Genomic DNA, 20,085 nt, shown 5'->3' on the forward strand with positions numbered 1-20,085 from the left:
GTAAAGACACAGACAGGCAGCTTTGGAAGCACTTCTGGGAAGAAAACCACACTTGCAGCTACACAACCCACTTGCAGTTAAAATAAATCTCCCTTTCCCCTTGAAAGCAGAAGACGCAGGAAGCATTTAACAACGGTGATTCCCCAGACTGAACCATGAGCCCGAGCCGCTCTTTTCCTGCCCTTGTTCCAGTCTGAGTTTTCTCTCGCTGGGACAGTGCCAGACTCAGGATGAGAACGGCTGCTGGGCCAGGGAGACTGAGGGTGGATGTGAAGAAGGCTTTGCTCTGTCTTGTTGAAGGAGTCTCGGACGGTAGGGGGGCCCTGGAGACATCAGTAATAACATTTACCCTGTGTTTTCATGTGTCACGCCCTGTCCTAAGCTCATTATATGAGCAGGCTCCTTCCTTCTACATGGAAAGCCCAGGAAGACAACCTGATTACGCCCATTTTACAGATGAGGACATGAGGCACAGAGGGGAGACATAACAGGTTCTGCGGCTGCAGGTGGCAGCATTAGGACTGGAAGCTCAGCAGACTGCCTCCAGAACCCAACACTTCCCCAGAACAGAAGGTCTCCAGGGTGACGGGGGTCCGTGGGTATTTCTACCCCCAGAGGACACCTGGCAATATTTGCAGGCATTTTCAGTTGTCATAGCTTGAGCAGTGCTACAGGATTCTAGAAGGGAGAAGCCAAGGATGCTGTTAACCTCCTACCAGGCACCAGGCAGGCTCCCGCCTTGAATCATTCAGCCCCAAATGCCCGTGGTGGGCCTTCCCAGGCGGCGCAGTGGTTAAGAACCCGCCCACCAGGGCAGGAGGCTCTAGAGACACGAGTTCAATCCCTGAGTCGGGAAGATCCCCTGGAGAAGGGAATGGCTACCCACTCCACTATTATTCCCTGGAAAATTCTATGGGCAGAAGGCACCTGGCAGGCTAAGTCCATGCGGTCCCAAAGAGGCGGATACAACTGAGCGAGTGAGCTCACACACACAATCGTCAATGGTATGGCTACGGAACCCCATTTTATACTCTTTCAAGAAAAGATAAGACTATTATTCTTCTAGAACTCTTGAAACTTACTTTGCATGTCTTCTACATTACAAATAACAATTGGATAATAGCTGTGCTCACTGGAAAAACAAAATAGACATTCATAAAGGAAAAGATGATTATAGAGAAAAGTTTATAAATGAAAGATTTTCTCCTCAGTCCCGTGACCTGGGATAAACATTACTAACAGTTTGGCATATTCTCATCTTTTCCTACTCATGACACCTTTCAGTCTATCTTCTTATCTACTTATCTCTTCCCCTCACCGTTGGTCAAAAATAGAAGCCATTGGCATGCATACCTCTCTGCATATTCTTTTCTTGCCTGCCTTTTACTCAGAACTCCAGACCACAAGCCTCTGCATCTGCTGTTCGATGGAACGTTCTTCCTCCAGGTAGGTATCTGTTGGCCTGTATCCAACGGATACTAAGATCAGAGCTCATCTCCGTAGATGCATGGTCCTTGACTTCCCTATGAAACTAGTTCCCTCCTCCATCTCTTCTTCACCTCCTTGACTCCGTTTGCTTTACTTCTCATCTCTGCCGTCTGGCGGGACATTCACTTGTTAATTTGTTCACTGGTTGTTCCTCCCCAGAATACTGGTTAGATGGTGGCAGAGACTGTGTGTCTTTCATAGTACTGTGTCCCAGCCCAGAGCAGAGCCCAGCACACAACATTCACCCAATAAATATTTAGTATAATCAATAAATGGAGGAAAGGACAATGAATTTATCATGTCTACCCTTCAAAGTCTGTACTTGCAAATAAAGCTGTCTTGTTCTCTTCAGTGGCTGGAGAATAGGTCATCTCACTGTTCCCAAGGTGACAGAAACTTAAGGTGCCTCCATTTCTTCATTTTGCTGTGTGTGTGAATGGAGCTGAGTGAAGCATGCCGTAATGAGCATCTTATTCATAAATCCAAGTATATTCATATACCCAAGTGTGCACTTGGGTAGGCATTTCTCTAGGCTAGATTCCAAGAAGTAGAATTGTGTGACCAAATGTAAACTTTAGATCGGAGTTGCTATAAATTTGAACTCCAAAGGCAGAATGCCCTCTTCATCAACACTGGATAATTAGAACTCACATTAATTTGACACTCCGTTCTAAGGCTTTTACATGTGCTGAGTTAATCCTCAGAAAAACTGTTCCAAATAATAGTATTTATATAGGATTTGTATGCTACCCCCAGTTTTAAGTGTTTTACAAAATATCTCATTTTGATCCTGTAGCAACTCTCTTGGGTAGGTACTATTGTTATAATCGTTTTACAGATGAGAAACTGAGGCGTCAAACTCAGGAAATTTCTCCAGGATCAGACAGTCAGAAAGTGGGATAGCCCAGACGGATCCAGAAAGTCCAGTCCCAGGGTCCGCACTCTAAGCTACTCTGCTATCCTCTTCTCCATGGCGGAACAATGATCATCCCATTTTACATGGAGGGAAACTGAGATGCACAGAGGCTAAAAAACCTAATGAAAACTATTATTAATCTTGCTGGTGGTGGTGGTTTAGTTGCTAAGTGGTGTCCAACTCTTAGGACCCCATGGATTGTGGCCTGCCAGGCTCCTCTCTCCATGGGATTCTCTAGGCAAGAACTGGGATGAGTTGCCATTTCTGTCTCCAGGGGATCTTCCTGACCCAGGAAGTGAACCTGAGTCTCCTACATTGTAGGCAGATTCTTTACCAACTGGGCTACAGGGGAAGTCTTTTAATCTTTTTAGTTGTTGCAAATGTGATGGGTGAGAAATGGTACCTTGTGGTTTTAACTTTTCAGAGTATCTCTTCTGTTTTTAAAATTTGGTAACAATATATTTTATGACTAGGGTAAGAGGATTTCTCAATGGAGAAAACACATACCCTGTTTAATAATAAATGTCTATGAAACATGAGTTCTTTTGCCTGATCTGACTGATTAAAACAAATCCAGACTCTTTTTACTCCTAAAATGTCTTTTAAATTTAATTAATTTCCAAATAAATTATTTTTGAGAGGTAAACCACAAAAAAATATTTGAATCTACAAGTTGATAAATACCTCAATGCAATGTGACTTTTTGATTGGGTCACCAACAAGGATCAGTGGGAAAACTGGTGAAATCCACAGTCTAGTTACCAGTATTGTTAATTTCTTAGTTTTGACAAGTGTATATGGGTATGTAAGATGTCACCAACAGAGGAAGTGGGCTGACAGGCACTCTTTATATCAACTTTGTAACTTCTGTGTCAATCTAACATTATTCCAAATAAAAAGTTTTTAAAAGAGCGTTTAATGCTATTTTTTTCAGATCTGTAAAGACACTCGTGATGTGGGTTGTCAGACATGGGAAACACCTGGCTATGCCTACATTTTGGTAAAAAGGAAAAAAGAAAATCGCTGTTATCCTTCTGCTGGACAAAAGGGTATATTTAGCCTCAGATTTTTTTGTGGTGACCTTTGTGTTCTGAAATGAATTAGAGGTTTATGTGTAAGAATGTAAAGCACAGGAAATCAGGAAATGGACGGGATACCCCTTTCCTGCCATATTTCATTCGTTTTCGTGGAGCAGCGTCGTCAAGAAAGTTTGCTAGATTTTTCCTTCATGACGTATCTCTTGAGTTCTGAAGGCAAGTGCACGTGGATACACATTGCCACCTCAACCAGAGCCCTCGAAATTCCTGCATGGAATTTCAGCTTCATGGGATAGCTGAATAACAAAAATAATGATAAAAATTTTAGTTGAATTATTATTTTAATGTGTTCTTTGTCTCTGCCTGTTTCGACTTAGAATAAATTACTTATCTTTTATTTTGTGGACAGTGAAAACCTTTTCTTTCATCTTAAATAAAATCAGAGAGGAATTCTGGAAAATAAACCAGGTTTCCCAACCCATAACTTCCTATTCACTTCTCTCCATGATAAAATTTGAAAATGTGAACGTATGTTTGTCTTTTGTTTGTTCTCTAAGGAATGAAGCATTTTCAAGTCAGATAAGAAAAAGGCCGATTTTCAGAGAATTCTGACTTCTTTCTCTTCATATATCCCAAGACCTAACATGGTGTCTGGCACATAGGAAGAGAGGAAAAATGACATAATATTTTTACACTTAAGACCTTTAGCAAAGATAAAAGTACATTCTCTGCAGGAATGCTGGCATATTTGACAATGCGATTGGAGAAGAATATTTGCTGCCTCTGATATTTATTTTTAAAATGTAGTTTTTAAACAATTTCCAAGTTAATAATGAGAGGAAGGTAGGTTATTTTCCCATTATTCTTCAAATTTGGCAATGTTTGACTTGCCAGAAATATTCAGTGCTTACATTTTGCTTTCGTTCACGAAATGAACATAGGGCTTCTGGCTGGGCTTTTATTTCAATGACATTTTAAAGCGGGAGCATATGTTTCAAGAAGTAATTAGTGATTGTTTAATATAACCACCCCGCAGGCTGAAAGGCTGTAGGTCAGAATTGTTAACAGGCAGAGCAATGAAAAATAGTAAAGCATTAGCAGATAGCATAAATAGTCAAATCTGACCTCCAAAGGTCAAAAGAGAACTAAATAATTTGGTCACAGCCTTGGCTGATTTAAATCAATGCAATCCCAATTTCCTTTTTTGCTGGTTTGCCTTTGGTATTCCACGGTCTAGTACTTGCCAGAAGTCAGAGAGAGAGAGAGCAGGGCGGGTCCGCTCAATGATATAATTTTACTACATGTGGGTGGTTTCAAAAAAACAATAGCCAGAAGTGTTTCAGGAATCAAATGAAATTACTTAAACAGAACGCCACTGTGGTTCTTCTGCTACTTGGTTTTGTTTCTCTAAGAATGATTTATGATGGTAACACAGATAGAAATACATAATTAACTATGGAAGCATTTTGTATCTTAGGTTTCCCACATTTTTCTCATTGTAGGCGTCTTAGATTGAAAATGATATCCTTATCCAATAAAATGGAAAATCAGTAAAATCTGCAAATTGCTGGACCAAATGATGTTTTTAATCTTTAAAAAAAAAAAGTAAAAAAAAAAGCCTGATTTCTATCAAAAATTTTTTTTAATTGAATTATTCCTTCCCTCCTGACTACGTCTGCCTTCTAGTTTTTTCATACAGGATCACATTTTTGTACATCTCCGACGAAGATAAAACACAGCTGTTCAAATGTATTTTTTAAAGTAATAAATTGATATCCAGTTTTGATTAGGAAAAGGACATTTAAAGGAAAAAAAAGTTCTTTTTGTGATTACAAAAATCACTTTAAGACCCGGGGGAACTATGCCTCAGTGACAAAACAAATTTGCCACAAATCATTGTACAAAAGAACAGCAGGACCTGAGCCTAAACTCGGGGACCGTTCCTATTCATCGTTCATTTGTTTTGGAAACTCCACCCTCCTCCTGCCATGTTCAATATCTAATTGGCATTCTGACCCTTCAGATAACTCAACATCTGCTGCTCAGATGCATCTTGGAAACCCTTTGTTCCCCGCAGGCGGAGTTCAAGGGGCTCTCTTTACTGATACACAAGATTCACGCATGCCATTGTGTTCGCAACTCCTGGTGCAGAGTGGAGACAAAACTTCTGCAAGCCAATATGAAAAATTGAGCCACCTCCATATTCTACCCAAGTTGCATTCAACAGATTTAAAATTATGAATGGCTGGAGCAGGGGGTAGTGAAAGAACCAAACAATCCAGCTTGACCTCTAATAAGCAACTGGAGGCTGCAATCCACACATTTATTTTTACTTCCACTCGTTTAAATACGTTTTGGCTCCTTCTGTTTTTCACGATTATAAGCCAATGTCTGTACTAAAGTCTGGGATTTTCTGGATTGTGCATGCTCAGTTACTTTAGTCATGTCTGACTCTCTGTGACTCTATGGACGGTAACCCGAGGTCGCCATGTCCTCCTCCAGGGCATCTTCCTGACCCAGGGATAGAACCCAGGTCTCCTACACTGCAGGCAGATTCTTTATCAGCTGAGCTACCTGAGAAGCCCCAGGATGCGCATAACCTAGTACAATTGGGTGGGAGAGATTATGACATTTGTTTCTGCAATTTACTGGGAAATGAATTGTCCTTTACAGCTGTTTTTTTTCTCCCTTGGTGTCTGGGTTCTGTTAAGGGGTGTCCAATAGGTGTCCCTTACTCAGTTTTGATACTGATCTAAGGAAGGTCTTCTCAGAAACTATCCCTAACCACCCCACCCCCTCACCCCTGTGCCATTTGCTAGGATGGCTTCCATTGACCACAAGTTACAACCACCTGTCCAGGCAACTGACTTCTTTTTTTTTTTTAATTGACAGTTAGGTTTAGGGTCAGTAGGATAAGGTTTAATTTTCTTCCGGGAGGAAAGAATTCACAGTCAGTCGAGAAAGTTTTAGTCCTTTTGAATACTGAAAGTTAAAGTTTGGATCAGGCTGAAAGATTCTACTGCTAATAGTTAAAGGCTCAGAAGAAGCCACACAAGGGTATGAGCTCCAGGCAGATAATCAGGAATTTGGGACACGTTTAAAAATTAAATAACTGATTTTTCTTTTCCTGGTTTAAATGGTTAGGCCGGGCACTATGGTATTTTGGTTCAAATCTCTGTTCTGCTGGATTCTAACTAGGAGTCTTTTAAGTAAACATTTAAGCAAATGTTTGCATTTATGAAATGTGGATGATTCTCACTTCACAGGATTACTTGCGTTAAATCACATAAAGTGTTTAGCTCACTGTCTTGTTTAGCTCAGTGTCTTATTAATTGTGCAGTAAATTATGATTATATTTATTGTTGGTAGACAGAGTCTTTTTGACCCAAAGTTGAAAGAAATTTCATGCCAGCTCCCCAAAAATGTAGCGTTCTCTTGCAATAGCATAGAATTTCTCTAATTTCTATAAGGGCAAACTGTCACTATTATAAAAATTATTATTAATGATGTGATTTTGTTTCATGGTTTCTGTCAGTTCTTCCTTTAAAACTTTCAGTTAGCATTTTCCTACCTTCAGTTACGAAAGCTGACACTTTCTAGGCAAAATGCCTCCATGAGGTCCCTTTCGTATTTCTGAGACTTATTTAGGAATACTATTTTCTAGAGCTCTGAGTGCTTCCCTGCTAGTTTTCCTTCCCTAATGAGTGGAAATAGCTACATAAGCAATGACTTTTTGTTTGTTTTTCATCCATCATTGTCATCTTTAGACTTATTATTTGCTAGAGCTTCTGAAGAGGAGGTAACATCCCAATACCAGAGATTTGCTTTAACAAGACATTTACATGACACCTTTTCCTGGGCTAACAACTGAGGGCACGAAATGAATGAGATATGGTCTCTGCTCAGGAGAAATGTACAGTGGCGAGGGCCAGAGCCCCAAACCAGGTATTTACTTTCTTTCCTTATGAAGACCTTTAAAATATGTCATTAGCTACCAAGCAAAAGAGTCTGGTACTAAGGTGAGGCAGAAAATTTAAGAAGACACCAAAAGACTCAGTCTCAAGGTGAGTGATATTTTAATGCAATGCTTTTTAAAAAATGCAATGTTTTGATCTGCCCCTTTCTAGCTATGAGGCTTTAGGCAAATACTCATCTTTTGTATTACTGTTTCTTCCTTTGTGAAATGGGAGTAATATTTACCTTGCAGGGTTGTGGAAGATTAAATAATACAAAGTTCAGTGCCTTAAAAAATACCCCACAATGAACAAAATGTCAAAATTCTGGATAAAGACTGGATCTATGAGCAAGATTGCACTGAGGAAGTTTTGAAAAAAAAAAAAAAAAACAAACCAAATGGGTCATTTGAAGCTAAATAACTACTTTTTAATAATCGTTATGTTTTCAAAGGACAGGGAAGCAAAGCTTGTGAATCTCCTCTTTTCTGCTCTCTCTTGTCAGAAAGTAGGTACGAGTCTACTTGATTGCCTTGAGTTTAGCCTCTGGATCTACCCCTCACTGGCTGGATGACCTTGGGGAAGTTACTTAACCTCTCTGAGCCATGTGAGGATGAAATAAGATGCATGCAGAGCTGGCGCCCAGCAAGAGGGAGCAGGTATTCCTAATAAGAGGCAGTGCAACTCAGGAGATTAGTTTAGGCTACTCCATGTTTGCTTGTCATCATCAGTTCAAGTCACCACTTTCAGAAGGTTTTCTTGACTTCACCAACCCAGTTGAGAATGTGTCCGTGATTCAGAGAGCTTAACAGACCCAAGTGCCACAAGACTTGGTAAATGTTCACATGATCACGACCATCCTTCAGAACATCTTGCAAAGATTATCATCATCACCACTATTAATTTGAATAAAATTGTTCAAACTCCACCCAGTGAGTAGAAGGACCAGCACAGTGACTGCTCTAGGCTCCAGACTATAGGTGATAAGCCGGATTTAAGAGTTATTGAGATTTTGCTGCACTCGCTCAGTTAGACCCGTCTCCTCCCCCTCTCCCACTCCTATAGAACCTTAAAGCGGGACCTAGGGACTTCCCTGGCGGGTCCAGAGGTTAAGACTCTGCGTTTCCAGCGCAGTGGGTGCAGGTTCCACTCCTGGTCCAGGAACTAAGATCCCACATGCCACGCAGGCAAAAAAACTAATTAAAAGTAAAAATTTTTAGAAAGCATGTCATAGGATTCATGTCCTTTCACCCTACATATGTTAGTATGCAGAAAGAAAAAAAAAAAAAAAAGTTTATTCAGGGGAAAAACCACGCAAGGCTATTGTCAATTCTAGTAACAAAGGGACAGTAATTCCTCGGCAGCACCTGGTCCATCTTAGAGGGGCCCATGTCGTCTCCAAAACGTCTCCCTCATCCTTGGTTGGTCGGAGTCGGCTCCTAAAGGAGCTCCAGTCCCTGCCGTCACCGGAAACCCTTTCAGTTAAGAGCTCCCAGCAGGCCACTGTTGAATCCCCGGCATCTTCTGCTTCCCCGACCCCCTGTGCACAGAACCAAAACAAAAAAATCCCGACCTATTTCTTAAACCTGTTTATCCAAGAGAGAGGGTGGCGAGCGGGCACCCGAGGCCGGGAGGGGCCGGGCCCCCGCAGCGCGCGCAGCCTCCGGGCGCATCCCACGTCGCGTCCAGGTGTCGGGGCCCAGACCCGCTCGGCCATTGTGCGCCGCCCCCCTGCGGATTAATCCCCCGTCAGTCAGGCCGGAGATGCTCTCGGGAAGACAGGCCTGCGTAGCATCGCCGGTGTCAAGCCTCCTTTGATACACTTTATCTGCCCTTATCCTTTCGGACGCACCATGACGCCTCCGCCCGTCATGGCCCGGGGCCTGACGCCCCTCGTTTGCAGGGGAGGCGGGGGCTTTCTCTCTTTTTGACGGACATCACTGTTGATCTGATAAGACATTTCTTAAGGGGAATCAAGGGACCGACTGGGAGAGCCCTGAGTCAGGGATTCAGTAGCAGCTACAAGGTGCTAAGTGGCTTTGCCTTTCACTTTGAGTGCAGAGATCCTGTTGGTCAGAACTAGAAACTTCCTTTCTTAGGGGGCTGGGGGCGGGGTCGTTCGGGAGAATGAAGCCTGAACAGAGTTTCAAATGCATGTCACAGTTAAATGTTATCATGTGCTAAATTTTCGTTTCTAAAACGTTATAACTATTTATAGAAGGAGAGACATGCAGGTTACATATGCTGTTGTACAATAAATATAAATGTAGTAATATTAATATTGAACCCATGTGCTTGGTTGCTTTTTTTTTTTTCTTTGTGGCTACTGCTACTTTTATTGGGCTTCCCAGGTGGTTCACTGATAAAGAATCTGCCTGCAATGAAGGAGACGCAGGTATGATCCTTGGGTCAGGAAGATCCCCTGGAGAAGGAAATGGCAACCCACTCTAGTAGTCTTGGCTGGGAAATCTCCTGGATAGAGGAGCCTGGTGGACTGCAATTCATGGGGGTCACAAAGAGCTGGATACGACTGATCGACAGCATGCACGCTGCTTTTATTACTTTTTATACTTACAGCATGATTGTCTTACAATTTAAACATCAAATTTAAATTACATAAGCAATGCATAAATACAGTTCATACCTAAAAACACTCATGTTTCAGAGAGAAAGCTTAAAGTTCTTGGTAACCGCTTCTAAGTGTCCATCTCCACAAAAGAGAGCTTTATTGTCAACCTGTGTACCGCCACAGTCTTTGCTTCCATGCGTGGACATTCACATACGCGTCCTACACACAGTTTTTAGCTCTTGCGACTCCTTTTCTGACCCCTCAGCAATTACTTAAAATTGCTGCCCAATGGAGATGATGATCATTGTTAGGAGCTACCAAAAAGTATTAATATACTGATTTATGGATGTTTGTTATATAGAATCTAGGCAACTGCACAGATCTTCTTGGTAGAGAATCACTTCTATTTCCTTTGCTAGACACAATGCCAAAAGAATACTGAATAGCAGTGGGTTATAGGACAATGCTGAAAATGATCATTCTCACATCTGACCTCAAATCTTTCTAAAAGTGCCTATTGGATGAAAAGTTGAATGAAAATGAATTTTCCTAAAACAGAGATTTCCCCGTCACCTCTTACTTCTCCCTTCTCTCATTCATAACATTTTGTATTATTTTCCTGCCATTTCCCCTCTTAGTAAACATCATGAAGAGAAGATGGTACTGGAATAAGATAGTTCTCAACCAACAGAACTCTCCTAGTACAAAATAAAAAAGTGTTTCATTTAACATATGACTTTTTTCTGGTACATTCTTTGAAGTTTCTCTAATTTTTTTTTCTGACTATATAGAGATTCTGCTGGTTTTAAGAAATGGTTACCACTGGTTAAACTCCTGATGTCATCTGTCCTAGCCATGAAAACAGGATCAGGGACTTAAAACAGTCAACACAGATTTTTTTTTATTCCTTCATAATTTAAATCAAAGCATCAAAAATCTGGGAGCTTTCCAAGTAGCATTAGTGGTAAAGAACCCACTTGCCAAAGCAGGAGACAGATGTAAGGGACTCAGTTTCGATCACTGGGTTGGGGAGATCCCCTGGAGAAGGAAGTGGCAACCTGCTCCAGCATTCTTGCCCGGGAAATCCCGTGGACAGACGAGTCTGGCGGGCTCCAGTCCAGGTGGCCATATGAGCTGGCCGTGCACGCGTGGGACAGATACACAGAGAGTTCACGGTGTGATGGGAATGTGGGTCACAAAGCTGAGCACAAATAAATCAAGAAGCAGATGACAGGGTGGTACTGATAGCAATGTCTGTGGTGAACTAAAACTGGTACTTGGGTAGGAAATGATTGAGTGGGGGGATGACTAAAGTGGATCTCAGGGATGGGGGCCCTGGAGGGCTCTCCAAGGATGGGAATTTGGGTTGAAACCTGAATGATGAGATTAAGTAAATGTGGGTGGAAGGGTATTTGGGGAGGCCGGGGGTGGGGGGGTGTTTAGCATATACACAGCCCCTGCTCTGGAAGCCTGCTCGCGCGTTCATGGGTAGCAAGGAGGGAGGTGGGAGCAGAGCCCATGATCGAGGCCACTCTACATCCCACGGAGCTTATTCTCTAAGCGCTGGGAAGCCGTGAACGGTAATCCAGGGAACAGAAATCCCGCTGCAGCATGTTGCTGTGTGGGGGGATCTGGTGAAAGACCTCCGCGAGTGAGGAATTTGGCACAAGAGCTGTTTGACTCCCAGTGTCTTGAAAACAATCACTGTGCAGGATGCCCTGCAAAGCCCCTTCTCCCACACACCGCACCATAGCAGACGGCAGTGGGTTTGAACACTTCACACAAATTTAAGTTCTGAAGGCAGGGCTGAAGCACTGGTCATGCGTTTACTACCTTATTTAGAATTCAGCTTTCAGCTTTTCTTCGCCAAAGGATACTACCTCAGGTTGAATAGGTCCTGCTAAGATTAGCATCTCAAAAGAGAATAACCGAGAAGAGGGAAACCTCACTTATGGGAACAAGAGCCTCTGAGGGAACATGTCCTCATGGTATTATGCATAGGATGGCCGGCTCTTTGACAAAACTCCCCGCGTAACAGGGACTCATCTGAAGACTGGCTCCTTTTTTTTTTTCTTTTTCCCATCTTTTGGCCTTGAGCATAGCATGTGTGACCTTGGCTCCCTGACCAGGGATGGAACCCACGCCTCTGGCATTGGCAGAGCAGAGTCTTCGCCCCTGGACCACCAGGGAAACTGGCTCATTTGGTGGCTTTTGAGGAGAGACCCTGGGAAGCTGGGGACTGAGACAGGGCTTCTTGCTGTAGACCCTTTGTGCCTTTTCCATCTCTAACAGGAAACTACGCGGTGGTTTTAGTTCTAAGTCGGGTCCAGCTGTTGCAGGCCCGTGGAGGGTAACCTGCCAGGTTCCTCATCCCATGGGATTTTCCCAGCAAGAATACTGGAGTGGGTTGCCATTTTCTCCTCCAGGGGATCTTCCCGACCCACAGATGGAGCCTACATCTCCTGTGTCTCCTGCTTGGCAGATGGATTCTTTACTGCTGAACCACCAGGGAAGTCCAATATGAGACTATACTACCCCATTAAAAAAAAAAAACAAAACTTAGGAACTTCCCTGGTGGTCCAGTGGATAAGAATCCAATGCAGGGATTGGATCAGACCAATCCCTGGTGGATCTGACCCCTGGTGAGGGAACTAAAACCCCAAGTGCTGTAGGCAACTAAGCCTGTACGCTATCACTAAAGGATCCTGCATGTCATAACTAAGACCCGATGCTGGCAAACAGAAATCTTTTTTAAAAACTAGAGTTATATACGTAAATTTTCTACTCATTTTTATCAGTTAAAGGGCCAGACTTCTAACTGGTACATTGTCTCTGATCTATCTCAAGCTGGTTAATTTTTTTAAGTTGCAAGAACGCTTTTCATGATTGTCACACCATTGAATGCCTACTAAGTACAGATCCTTTGCTACATTCTTTTGGACAGCAAAAGCTTTCTTAATCAAAAGCAGGATGAACGGCAAATAACACACAAATTAAACCCTTTGTTGATTACGTGCCACGTTTCATCTACTAGGTTCCTTCATGGGTGTTTCTGTTGTTATTTAGAGAGAGTTCTATGAAATCATCACTAAGACTTCATTGACTTGGAGTGATTTATTTTGGGGGGGAAACCAGATGTTTGGGATGGCTGATAACGCATGAAAAGCGGCCTTCTTTGCTGTTTGTTTTCTCAGGGTGAGTTAGGCGATGATGACAAATATTAAGGTACCACCTTGCGCCATCCTGCTGACAGGCCTGTGATGGATCTTTTTTATCAGTTAGTTGAAAACACACACAAAGAAAGAAGATTAAATAATAAGGCCTAGACGTATGCATAGTTCAAGAAGTTAATTGAAATTTAGATTGCTAACTTATCCTCTGTGCCTTTAAATTTTTTAAACAAAAACCCCACATGCCCACACTACACACACCCACAGCCACACACACCCACACACACACTTATACAATCTGTTGGGAATTTGTTTCTGAAGGGCTAGTGGCTCAGAGGGAAAAGAAAAGGCAGCGTGCTTCGGCCGTTTGGTTTGAATAAGTGGTACAATAGCTATTTGTATATTTTAAAAATTCCAAATCTTATTGAATTAGATAAGTGGGCTCCGAAGAAGGTGAGTGAAACAACTGAACCACTTGTGTGGCTAATTTCAGAAATTTAAAGAAAACACAAACTTGGGAATGTCGCATTACATGGTTCTAAGGCACAAGGCAGAAGGGGGATGGCCTTGGCCATCGGCTCGATTTCTCACCTCATCCAGGACCATCCCCATGGGATTCCATGGCAGTGATGCCACTCCAGGAACCGAGCCAGAAGCCCCCAAACCCCAGCACTGGGGGGCTCTTAGCCAGTGAACAACGGCCCCTCAGCCTCCCCCTGTGCTTGGAGACTGGGGGACCCCGCCACAACTGAGCCACCCTTGACAGTTTCCAACTTTCTTTTCTTTTTCCTCTTTTTACAGTTTCAGGTTTATTTCTGCTCTGGTGGTACCCCCAGCCCCTTGTGAGTTTTCAGATCACCTGCTCCTCGCTTTCCAACCCCAGACATCAAATCAGTGGGACGTGCGGGTAACTCTGTCCTCCACTGAAAACAAAATCTGGGGATAACTTCTCTCATGTTCTATTGAGCTAAAAATGAGTCAGTCTTTTAGCATTCAGAGAGAAGAAGCTTCCAGGCCTTTCTGAGCTGCACTTTGCCTTTGATTTCAGAAACAGACAACAGTGGACAGATCATCTGGCCTGACAGAAGGCCAGCTCTCTGGCCCTACGTCTTTAGGTGAAAGACTGTGGCAAGAGGAAAGGGGGATATTTCTATGCCCAGCGTGGCACCTCAGGTGGCATTATCAGTGAGAGGCCTCTACGTGGTCATCATTTTTTTGAAATACCGTGAGCCTCCATACCTGCTGAGGAACATCCCTGGGGGTGGGAAGGCTTTTTTCCTCTTTGCATCTTTTAATGTGAATGGACGCCTTTGATGGGTCCAGCCACATGGCTGTGGGATGAGACCCCACTGAGCTCCCATGCAGGCCCTGAGGCTGTGTCAACATGGCTAAAAATAGTGGAAAGTTGAAAGATTCCCTCAGTCAACACCACGGGTTTGCAGGGGGAAGGTGGTGCAATCGATGGCACGGCTTGAATAGGTTTCTCCTGTTACTTCATTTATTATTAACAATTGAACATCCACAATAAGGCAAATAGTTTCTATGCTGTGCCCAGTAGGGTTCTAAATTGCTTTATAAATACGAACAGGCTTGATTTTCATCGTAACTTTTCCTTTCTTCTTTTTAAAGAAGATTTATTTACTTGTTGGCTCCAGGTCTTAGTTGTGGCAGGTGGGAACGAGTTCCCTGATCAGGGGCCGAAGCGGGCTCCCTGCACAGTGAGCGCTGACTCCTAACCACTGGACCACAGAGGAGTCCCCTAGGAACTTTCCTTGTCTTCCATTCTAATGAGGAGGGAATTGCCAGCTGGTGGTCTCTGGGCCCCCTCTGGCCCACAGATGGACTTTTGTCTTGCAAAGAGTTTGAAAGCTTGGCAAAATGCGTATAAAATTTCAGCTTCTGGCTATTCTTGAAAATGGGAAAGAGTTGGTGACTTGGGCCTGCACTTCTGCTTGGAGAGCATTGGCAAGAGCGAGATGGTCCACAGACAGACGGGCCAAGAGATGCAGACGCATGCAGATGGGCCCTGGATGTGGACTGGCTTTCTGGGCCATTGGAGTTCCCACCTGGCCTGCTGCCCACATTTCGGATCTGTGCCTGGGCCCTGTGATCGTTGACTTGTGATGCTGGTGTTTCAGAGTTATTTGAGTTCATTGAAGGGGGCAGATCATTGATGGTGGTGGTGGGGAGGGGTTGGGGAAGTTGAGGAACAAACAAAATATGTATTAAGTGAACAAATGAATGGGGTCTCTGGGCTTGAGTGGAGTTCTCTGGGTGGTGAGAGGATGGAATGAGAACGGTTTCCCCACGAGAAGGGACAGCAACGTCCTTATGTGGTGTCTCAGGGGAGGGCTCTGGAGTCTGGTTGCCGGGTCTAAGCGCCATCTGAATAAGCTTGCGGTCTTTGTGCTTCAGAGTCAGCATCTGCACAACAGGGCTAAGCGAGCCAGCTGCCCCACCAGGGAGCTGCACGGATGGAACAAGAGGTAAAGGACCTGCACACAGTAGGTGCTCAAAAAATGCTAGCTACGAAAATCCCTTTAAAATGCTCCTTTCATGAAATTTAAATAATGGTCTGGAGTTTAGTTAATAGTCATGTACCAATGTTGGTTCCTTAGGGTTACCATGAGGTTTCTGTATAGTAGCTTATATATATATAGTAGCTTATATATATATAGTAGCTTATATATATATAGTAGGTTATATATATATAGCAGGTTATATATATATAGTAGCTTATATATATATAGCAGGTTATATATATATATAGTAGCTTATATATATATAGTAGTTTATATATATATAGCAGGTTATATATATATAGTAGCTTATATATATATAGTAGCTTATATATATATAGTAGGTTATATAACTATAGTGGCTTATATATATATAGTAGCTTATATATATATAGTAGCTTATATATATATAGCAGGTTATGTATACATAGTAGTTTATATATATAGTAGCTTATATATATAGTAGTTTATATATATATAGTAGCTTATATATATATAGCAGGTTATATATATAGCAGTTTATATATATATAGTAGCTTATATATATATAGCAGGTTATATATATAGTAGTTTATATATATATAGTAGGTTATATATATAGTAGTTTATATATATATAGTAGCTTATATATATATATAGCAGGTTATATATATAGTAGTTTATATATATATAGTAGCTTATATATGTATAGCAGGTTATGTATATATAGTAGTTTATATATATATATAGCAGGTTATATATATAGTAGTTTATATATATATAGTAGCTTATATATATATAGCAGGTTATGTATATATAGTAGTTTATATATATATAGTAGCTTATATATGTATAGCAGGTTATGTATATATAGTAGTTTATATATATATATAGCAGGTTATATATATAGTAGTTTATATATATATAGTAGCTTATATATATATAGCAGGTTATGTATATATAGTAGTTTATATATATATAGTAGCTTATATATGTATAGCAGGTTATGTATATATAGTAGTTTATATATATATATAGCAGGTTATATATATAGTAGTTTATATATATATAGTAGCTTATATATATATAGTAGGTTATATATAGTTTATATATATAGTAGTTTATATATATATAGTAGCTTATATATGTATAGCAGGTTATGTGTATATAGTAGTTTATATATAGCAGGTTATATATATAGTAGCTTATATATATAGTAGCTTATATATATATAGTAGGTTATATATATAGTAGCTTATATATATATAGTAGGTTATATATATATAGTAGTTTATATATATATAGTAGCTTATATATATAGTAGCTTATATATATATAGTAGGTTATATATATAGTAGTTTATATATATATAGTAGTTTATATATATATAGTAGGTTATATATATAGTAGTTTATATATATATAGTAGCTTATATATATATAGCAGGTTATATATATAGTAGCTTATATATATATGCTGTGCTGTGCTTAGTCACTCAGTTGTGTCCAGCTCTTTGCGACCCCAGGGACTGTAGTCTGCCAGGCTCCTCTGTCCATGGGGAGTCTCCAGGCAGGAATACTGGAGTGGGTTGCCACGCCCTCCTCCAGGGGATCTTCCCGACCCAGGGATCCAACCCAGGTCTCCTTCATTGTAGGCAGATTCTTTACTGTCTAAGCTACCAGGGAAGCCCATATATATATATGTATACACATATATATATCGTGATTATTTTAAGTTGTTGATCTCTTAATTTCAAATGAATTTTTAAAATCTTGCATGCAGAGACTTTCTTTGTGGTTCAATGATTAGGACTTGGGGCTTTTACTGCTGTGGTCCTGAGTTCAATCCCTGGCTGGGGAACTAAGGTTCTATAAGCTGTGGGGGGGGTGGGGAGGCAAAAAAATAAAAAAAAAACCCAAATCCTGCATTTATATTCTCCTCTACTTACAGTTACCAATGACCGTTTTTGATATCATATTTTATACTTAAATGGATGCTTCTTACCAGTGACAAATGTGTCCCTGGTGAGGGCGAGCTGGGTGGGGGGTATATGGGGACCCTCTGTGGTGTTCCTGCAACTTTTCTGTTAATCTGTTAATAAAATATTTATACAATAAAAAGTATATTAAAAATCATATTTGTCTATAAACAGTATATGTCCGTTTCATCAGTTGCAATGCTAAATATTTACTGAAATTAAGAAAATCCTCAAACCCACCCTCAGGTTTTCACACACCGTGGCCACACAGCCTGCATATGCCATAGTTTCCCAAATGACTTTTAAAACATGTGGCAATTTTGGGAAACAGCACTTTCCAGATCATTGGCTGCCCCAGTGTCATGATGTAATCAGGTGCTAGTGAGCCAGGGGTTTTGTCTATTCAACCATTTATTTTGTTGTGCTCCCCCAAACTAAATGAGAAAGCATGATTTTAAAGAGGTCTAGATGGATGTGCTAGGCGTATGAAACTTAAGTTTCAAAGTCCCCTTTTGTGGCTGAGTAGATCTGGGATGGGGCCCAACAACTTGCATTTCTATGGGAATTCCCTGGCAGTCCAGTGGTTAAGACTTGGTGCTTTCACTGCCGGGGCCCAGGTTCAATCCCTGGTTGGGAGCTAAGATCCTGCAAGCTGCACTGTGCAGCCAGAAAAATAAAGAACAAAATTTGAGGAGGTTGTGCATATGGAGTGCTTATCAAGATGACTGTGCTTGATAAATATAAACCATCATTACTATCTTCATGCTTTAGTCTTATCAACCTCAAAAATGGGTCTATGGAAGGATTGAATGACATATTTTGTGTAAGTCCTTGGTTCATGCATGTCACTTGTGATGAGTATTATTCCATGGGTGTACAACATACTTGTCATCAATGATAACTGTTCTGATGGTGCCCAGGGTGAGCAGGAGCTCTGGCTTCCTTTCCCAGGAGCAGCTACAGAATTGGCAGGACCCAGTGTGAAATGAAAGTATTGGGGCCTCTTGTTAAGACCTGATTAAGAGGGATTTCCCTGGTGGTCCAGTGGTTAAGACTCTGCGCTTCCAATGCAGGGGGCACAAGTTCAATCCCTGGCCAGGGAACTAGGATCCCACATGCCACAGCCAACAAGCAAAAGCAACAGCAACAGCAAAAATTGTTAAGAATTTCAAAGAGGCCTTCCCAGTGGCTTAGTGGTAAAGAATTGGCCTGACAATGCAGGAGACATGAGTTCAATCCTTGGGTCAGGAAGATCCCCTGGAGAAGGAAATGGCAACCCACTCCAGTATTCTTGCCTGGGAACTTACATGGACAGAGGAGCCTGGTGGGCTACAGTCCATGAGGTCACAAAAGCATTGGACATGACTTAGCAACTGAACAACAATAAGAATTTCGAGATGGTAACAGCAGAGCCTTAAGTCACGAATGGGCATGAGAGCAGCTTGGATGACCCTGAAGTTGGCCCTGTCCTCTCCCAAGGTCGTCTGGGCAGAGAGCTGGTGTTCAGGCCTTGGAGAAGGATGGTTATAAAAGCTTCTTCTGTCCCTTTATGAGTTCGCATGCTCCCTCCTTCTAACTGATTCCAGGACCTTGGAATTCTGTCTGACCCCTAAGGCTGCTCTTAATGCAATCAGGGGACACTAGATCCCGAGTCAGCCCCCGAATCAAAGGCTGGGATGAAATCTTGGATAAATTACAGCTGTTATAAAGAAGCCACCTTTCACCTTGCTCCTGTATTCCTTCTGTTTATAGTCGTAACTCAATGGAGCCTGCAACATTTGCCATTGATAAACCTGGCTGGCTGAGCAAGCCTGATAGGTTAACAAGGACAAATAGCGCAGCTTCAAAAAGCAACAAATGAGAGGCCAAATCATACTCTTAAATATGCAAGTCTGTTTTTTAAAAGAAAGTGGGGTGATACAGAGAGATGCGGCTCAGAAGAACATTTGTCCATAAGAAATTGTTGAATGATGCAAGATTAAGCCAGCTTGTGCGCTGCGTGTGAGCGGGCGGGCCTCTCCTAAATGCAAACGCTGCTCCTGTCCTGCACAAACAGGAAGCACACTGCCTCCCCACGCCAGCACCTTCCCTTGCAGTCTGCGTTCCCCAAGCACTGACGTCAGGCCGGGGCCCCTGCCAGGGGCTTGACAAGGGTGACCTCCTTCAGCTCGCTCAAATACCCTCTGAACCAAGTGACCCAAGTTCACTAGAAGTGGGTAAGCAGGTTTCCAACTTGCCTATTTGACAAACCTGTATTCTTTTTTAAAAAATTTATTTTTTATTTTAACTGGAGAGTAATTACTCTGCAATATTGTGTCGCTTTCTGCCATCCATCACCATGAATCGGCCACAGGTACCCTGAACCTGCCCTCCCGAACCTCCCTCCCACCTCCTCCTCCATCCCATGCCTCTAGATTGTCACAGAGCATGAGATTCGAGTTCCCTGCGCCATAGAGCAAATTTCCACTGGCTATCT

The 20,085-nt window shown here is 42.0% G+C and overlaps 1 non-coding gene across 1 annotated transcript; it reads left to right on the forward strand.

Moving 5' to 3' along the window:
• The first annotated feature begins 18,639 nt into the window (after positions 1-18,639).
• Positions 18,640-18,712, forward strand: TRNAG-UCC (transfer RNA glycine (anticodon UCC)). Its single transcript has one exon. It is a non-coding gene; the product is annotated as a tRNA-Gly (tRNA).
• Positions 18,713-20,085: the final 1,373 nt, after the last annotated feature.

The sequence above is a fragment of the Odocoileus virginianus genome, chromosome 9 (assembly GCF_023699985.2).
Source record: "Odocoileus virginianus isolate 20LAN1187 ecotype Illinois chromosome 9, Ovbor_1.2, whole genome shotgun sequence".
In the NCBI taxonomy this organism is placed as follows: Eukaryota; Metazoa; Chordata; class Mammalia; order Artiodactyla; family Cervidae; genus Odocoileus; species Odocoileus virginianus.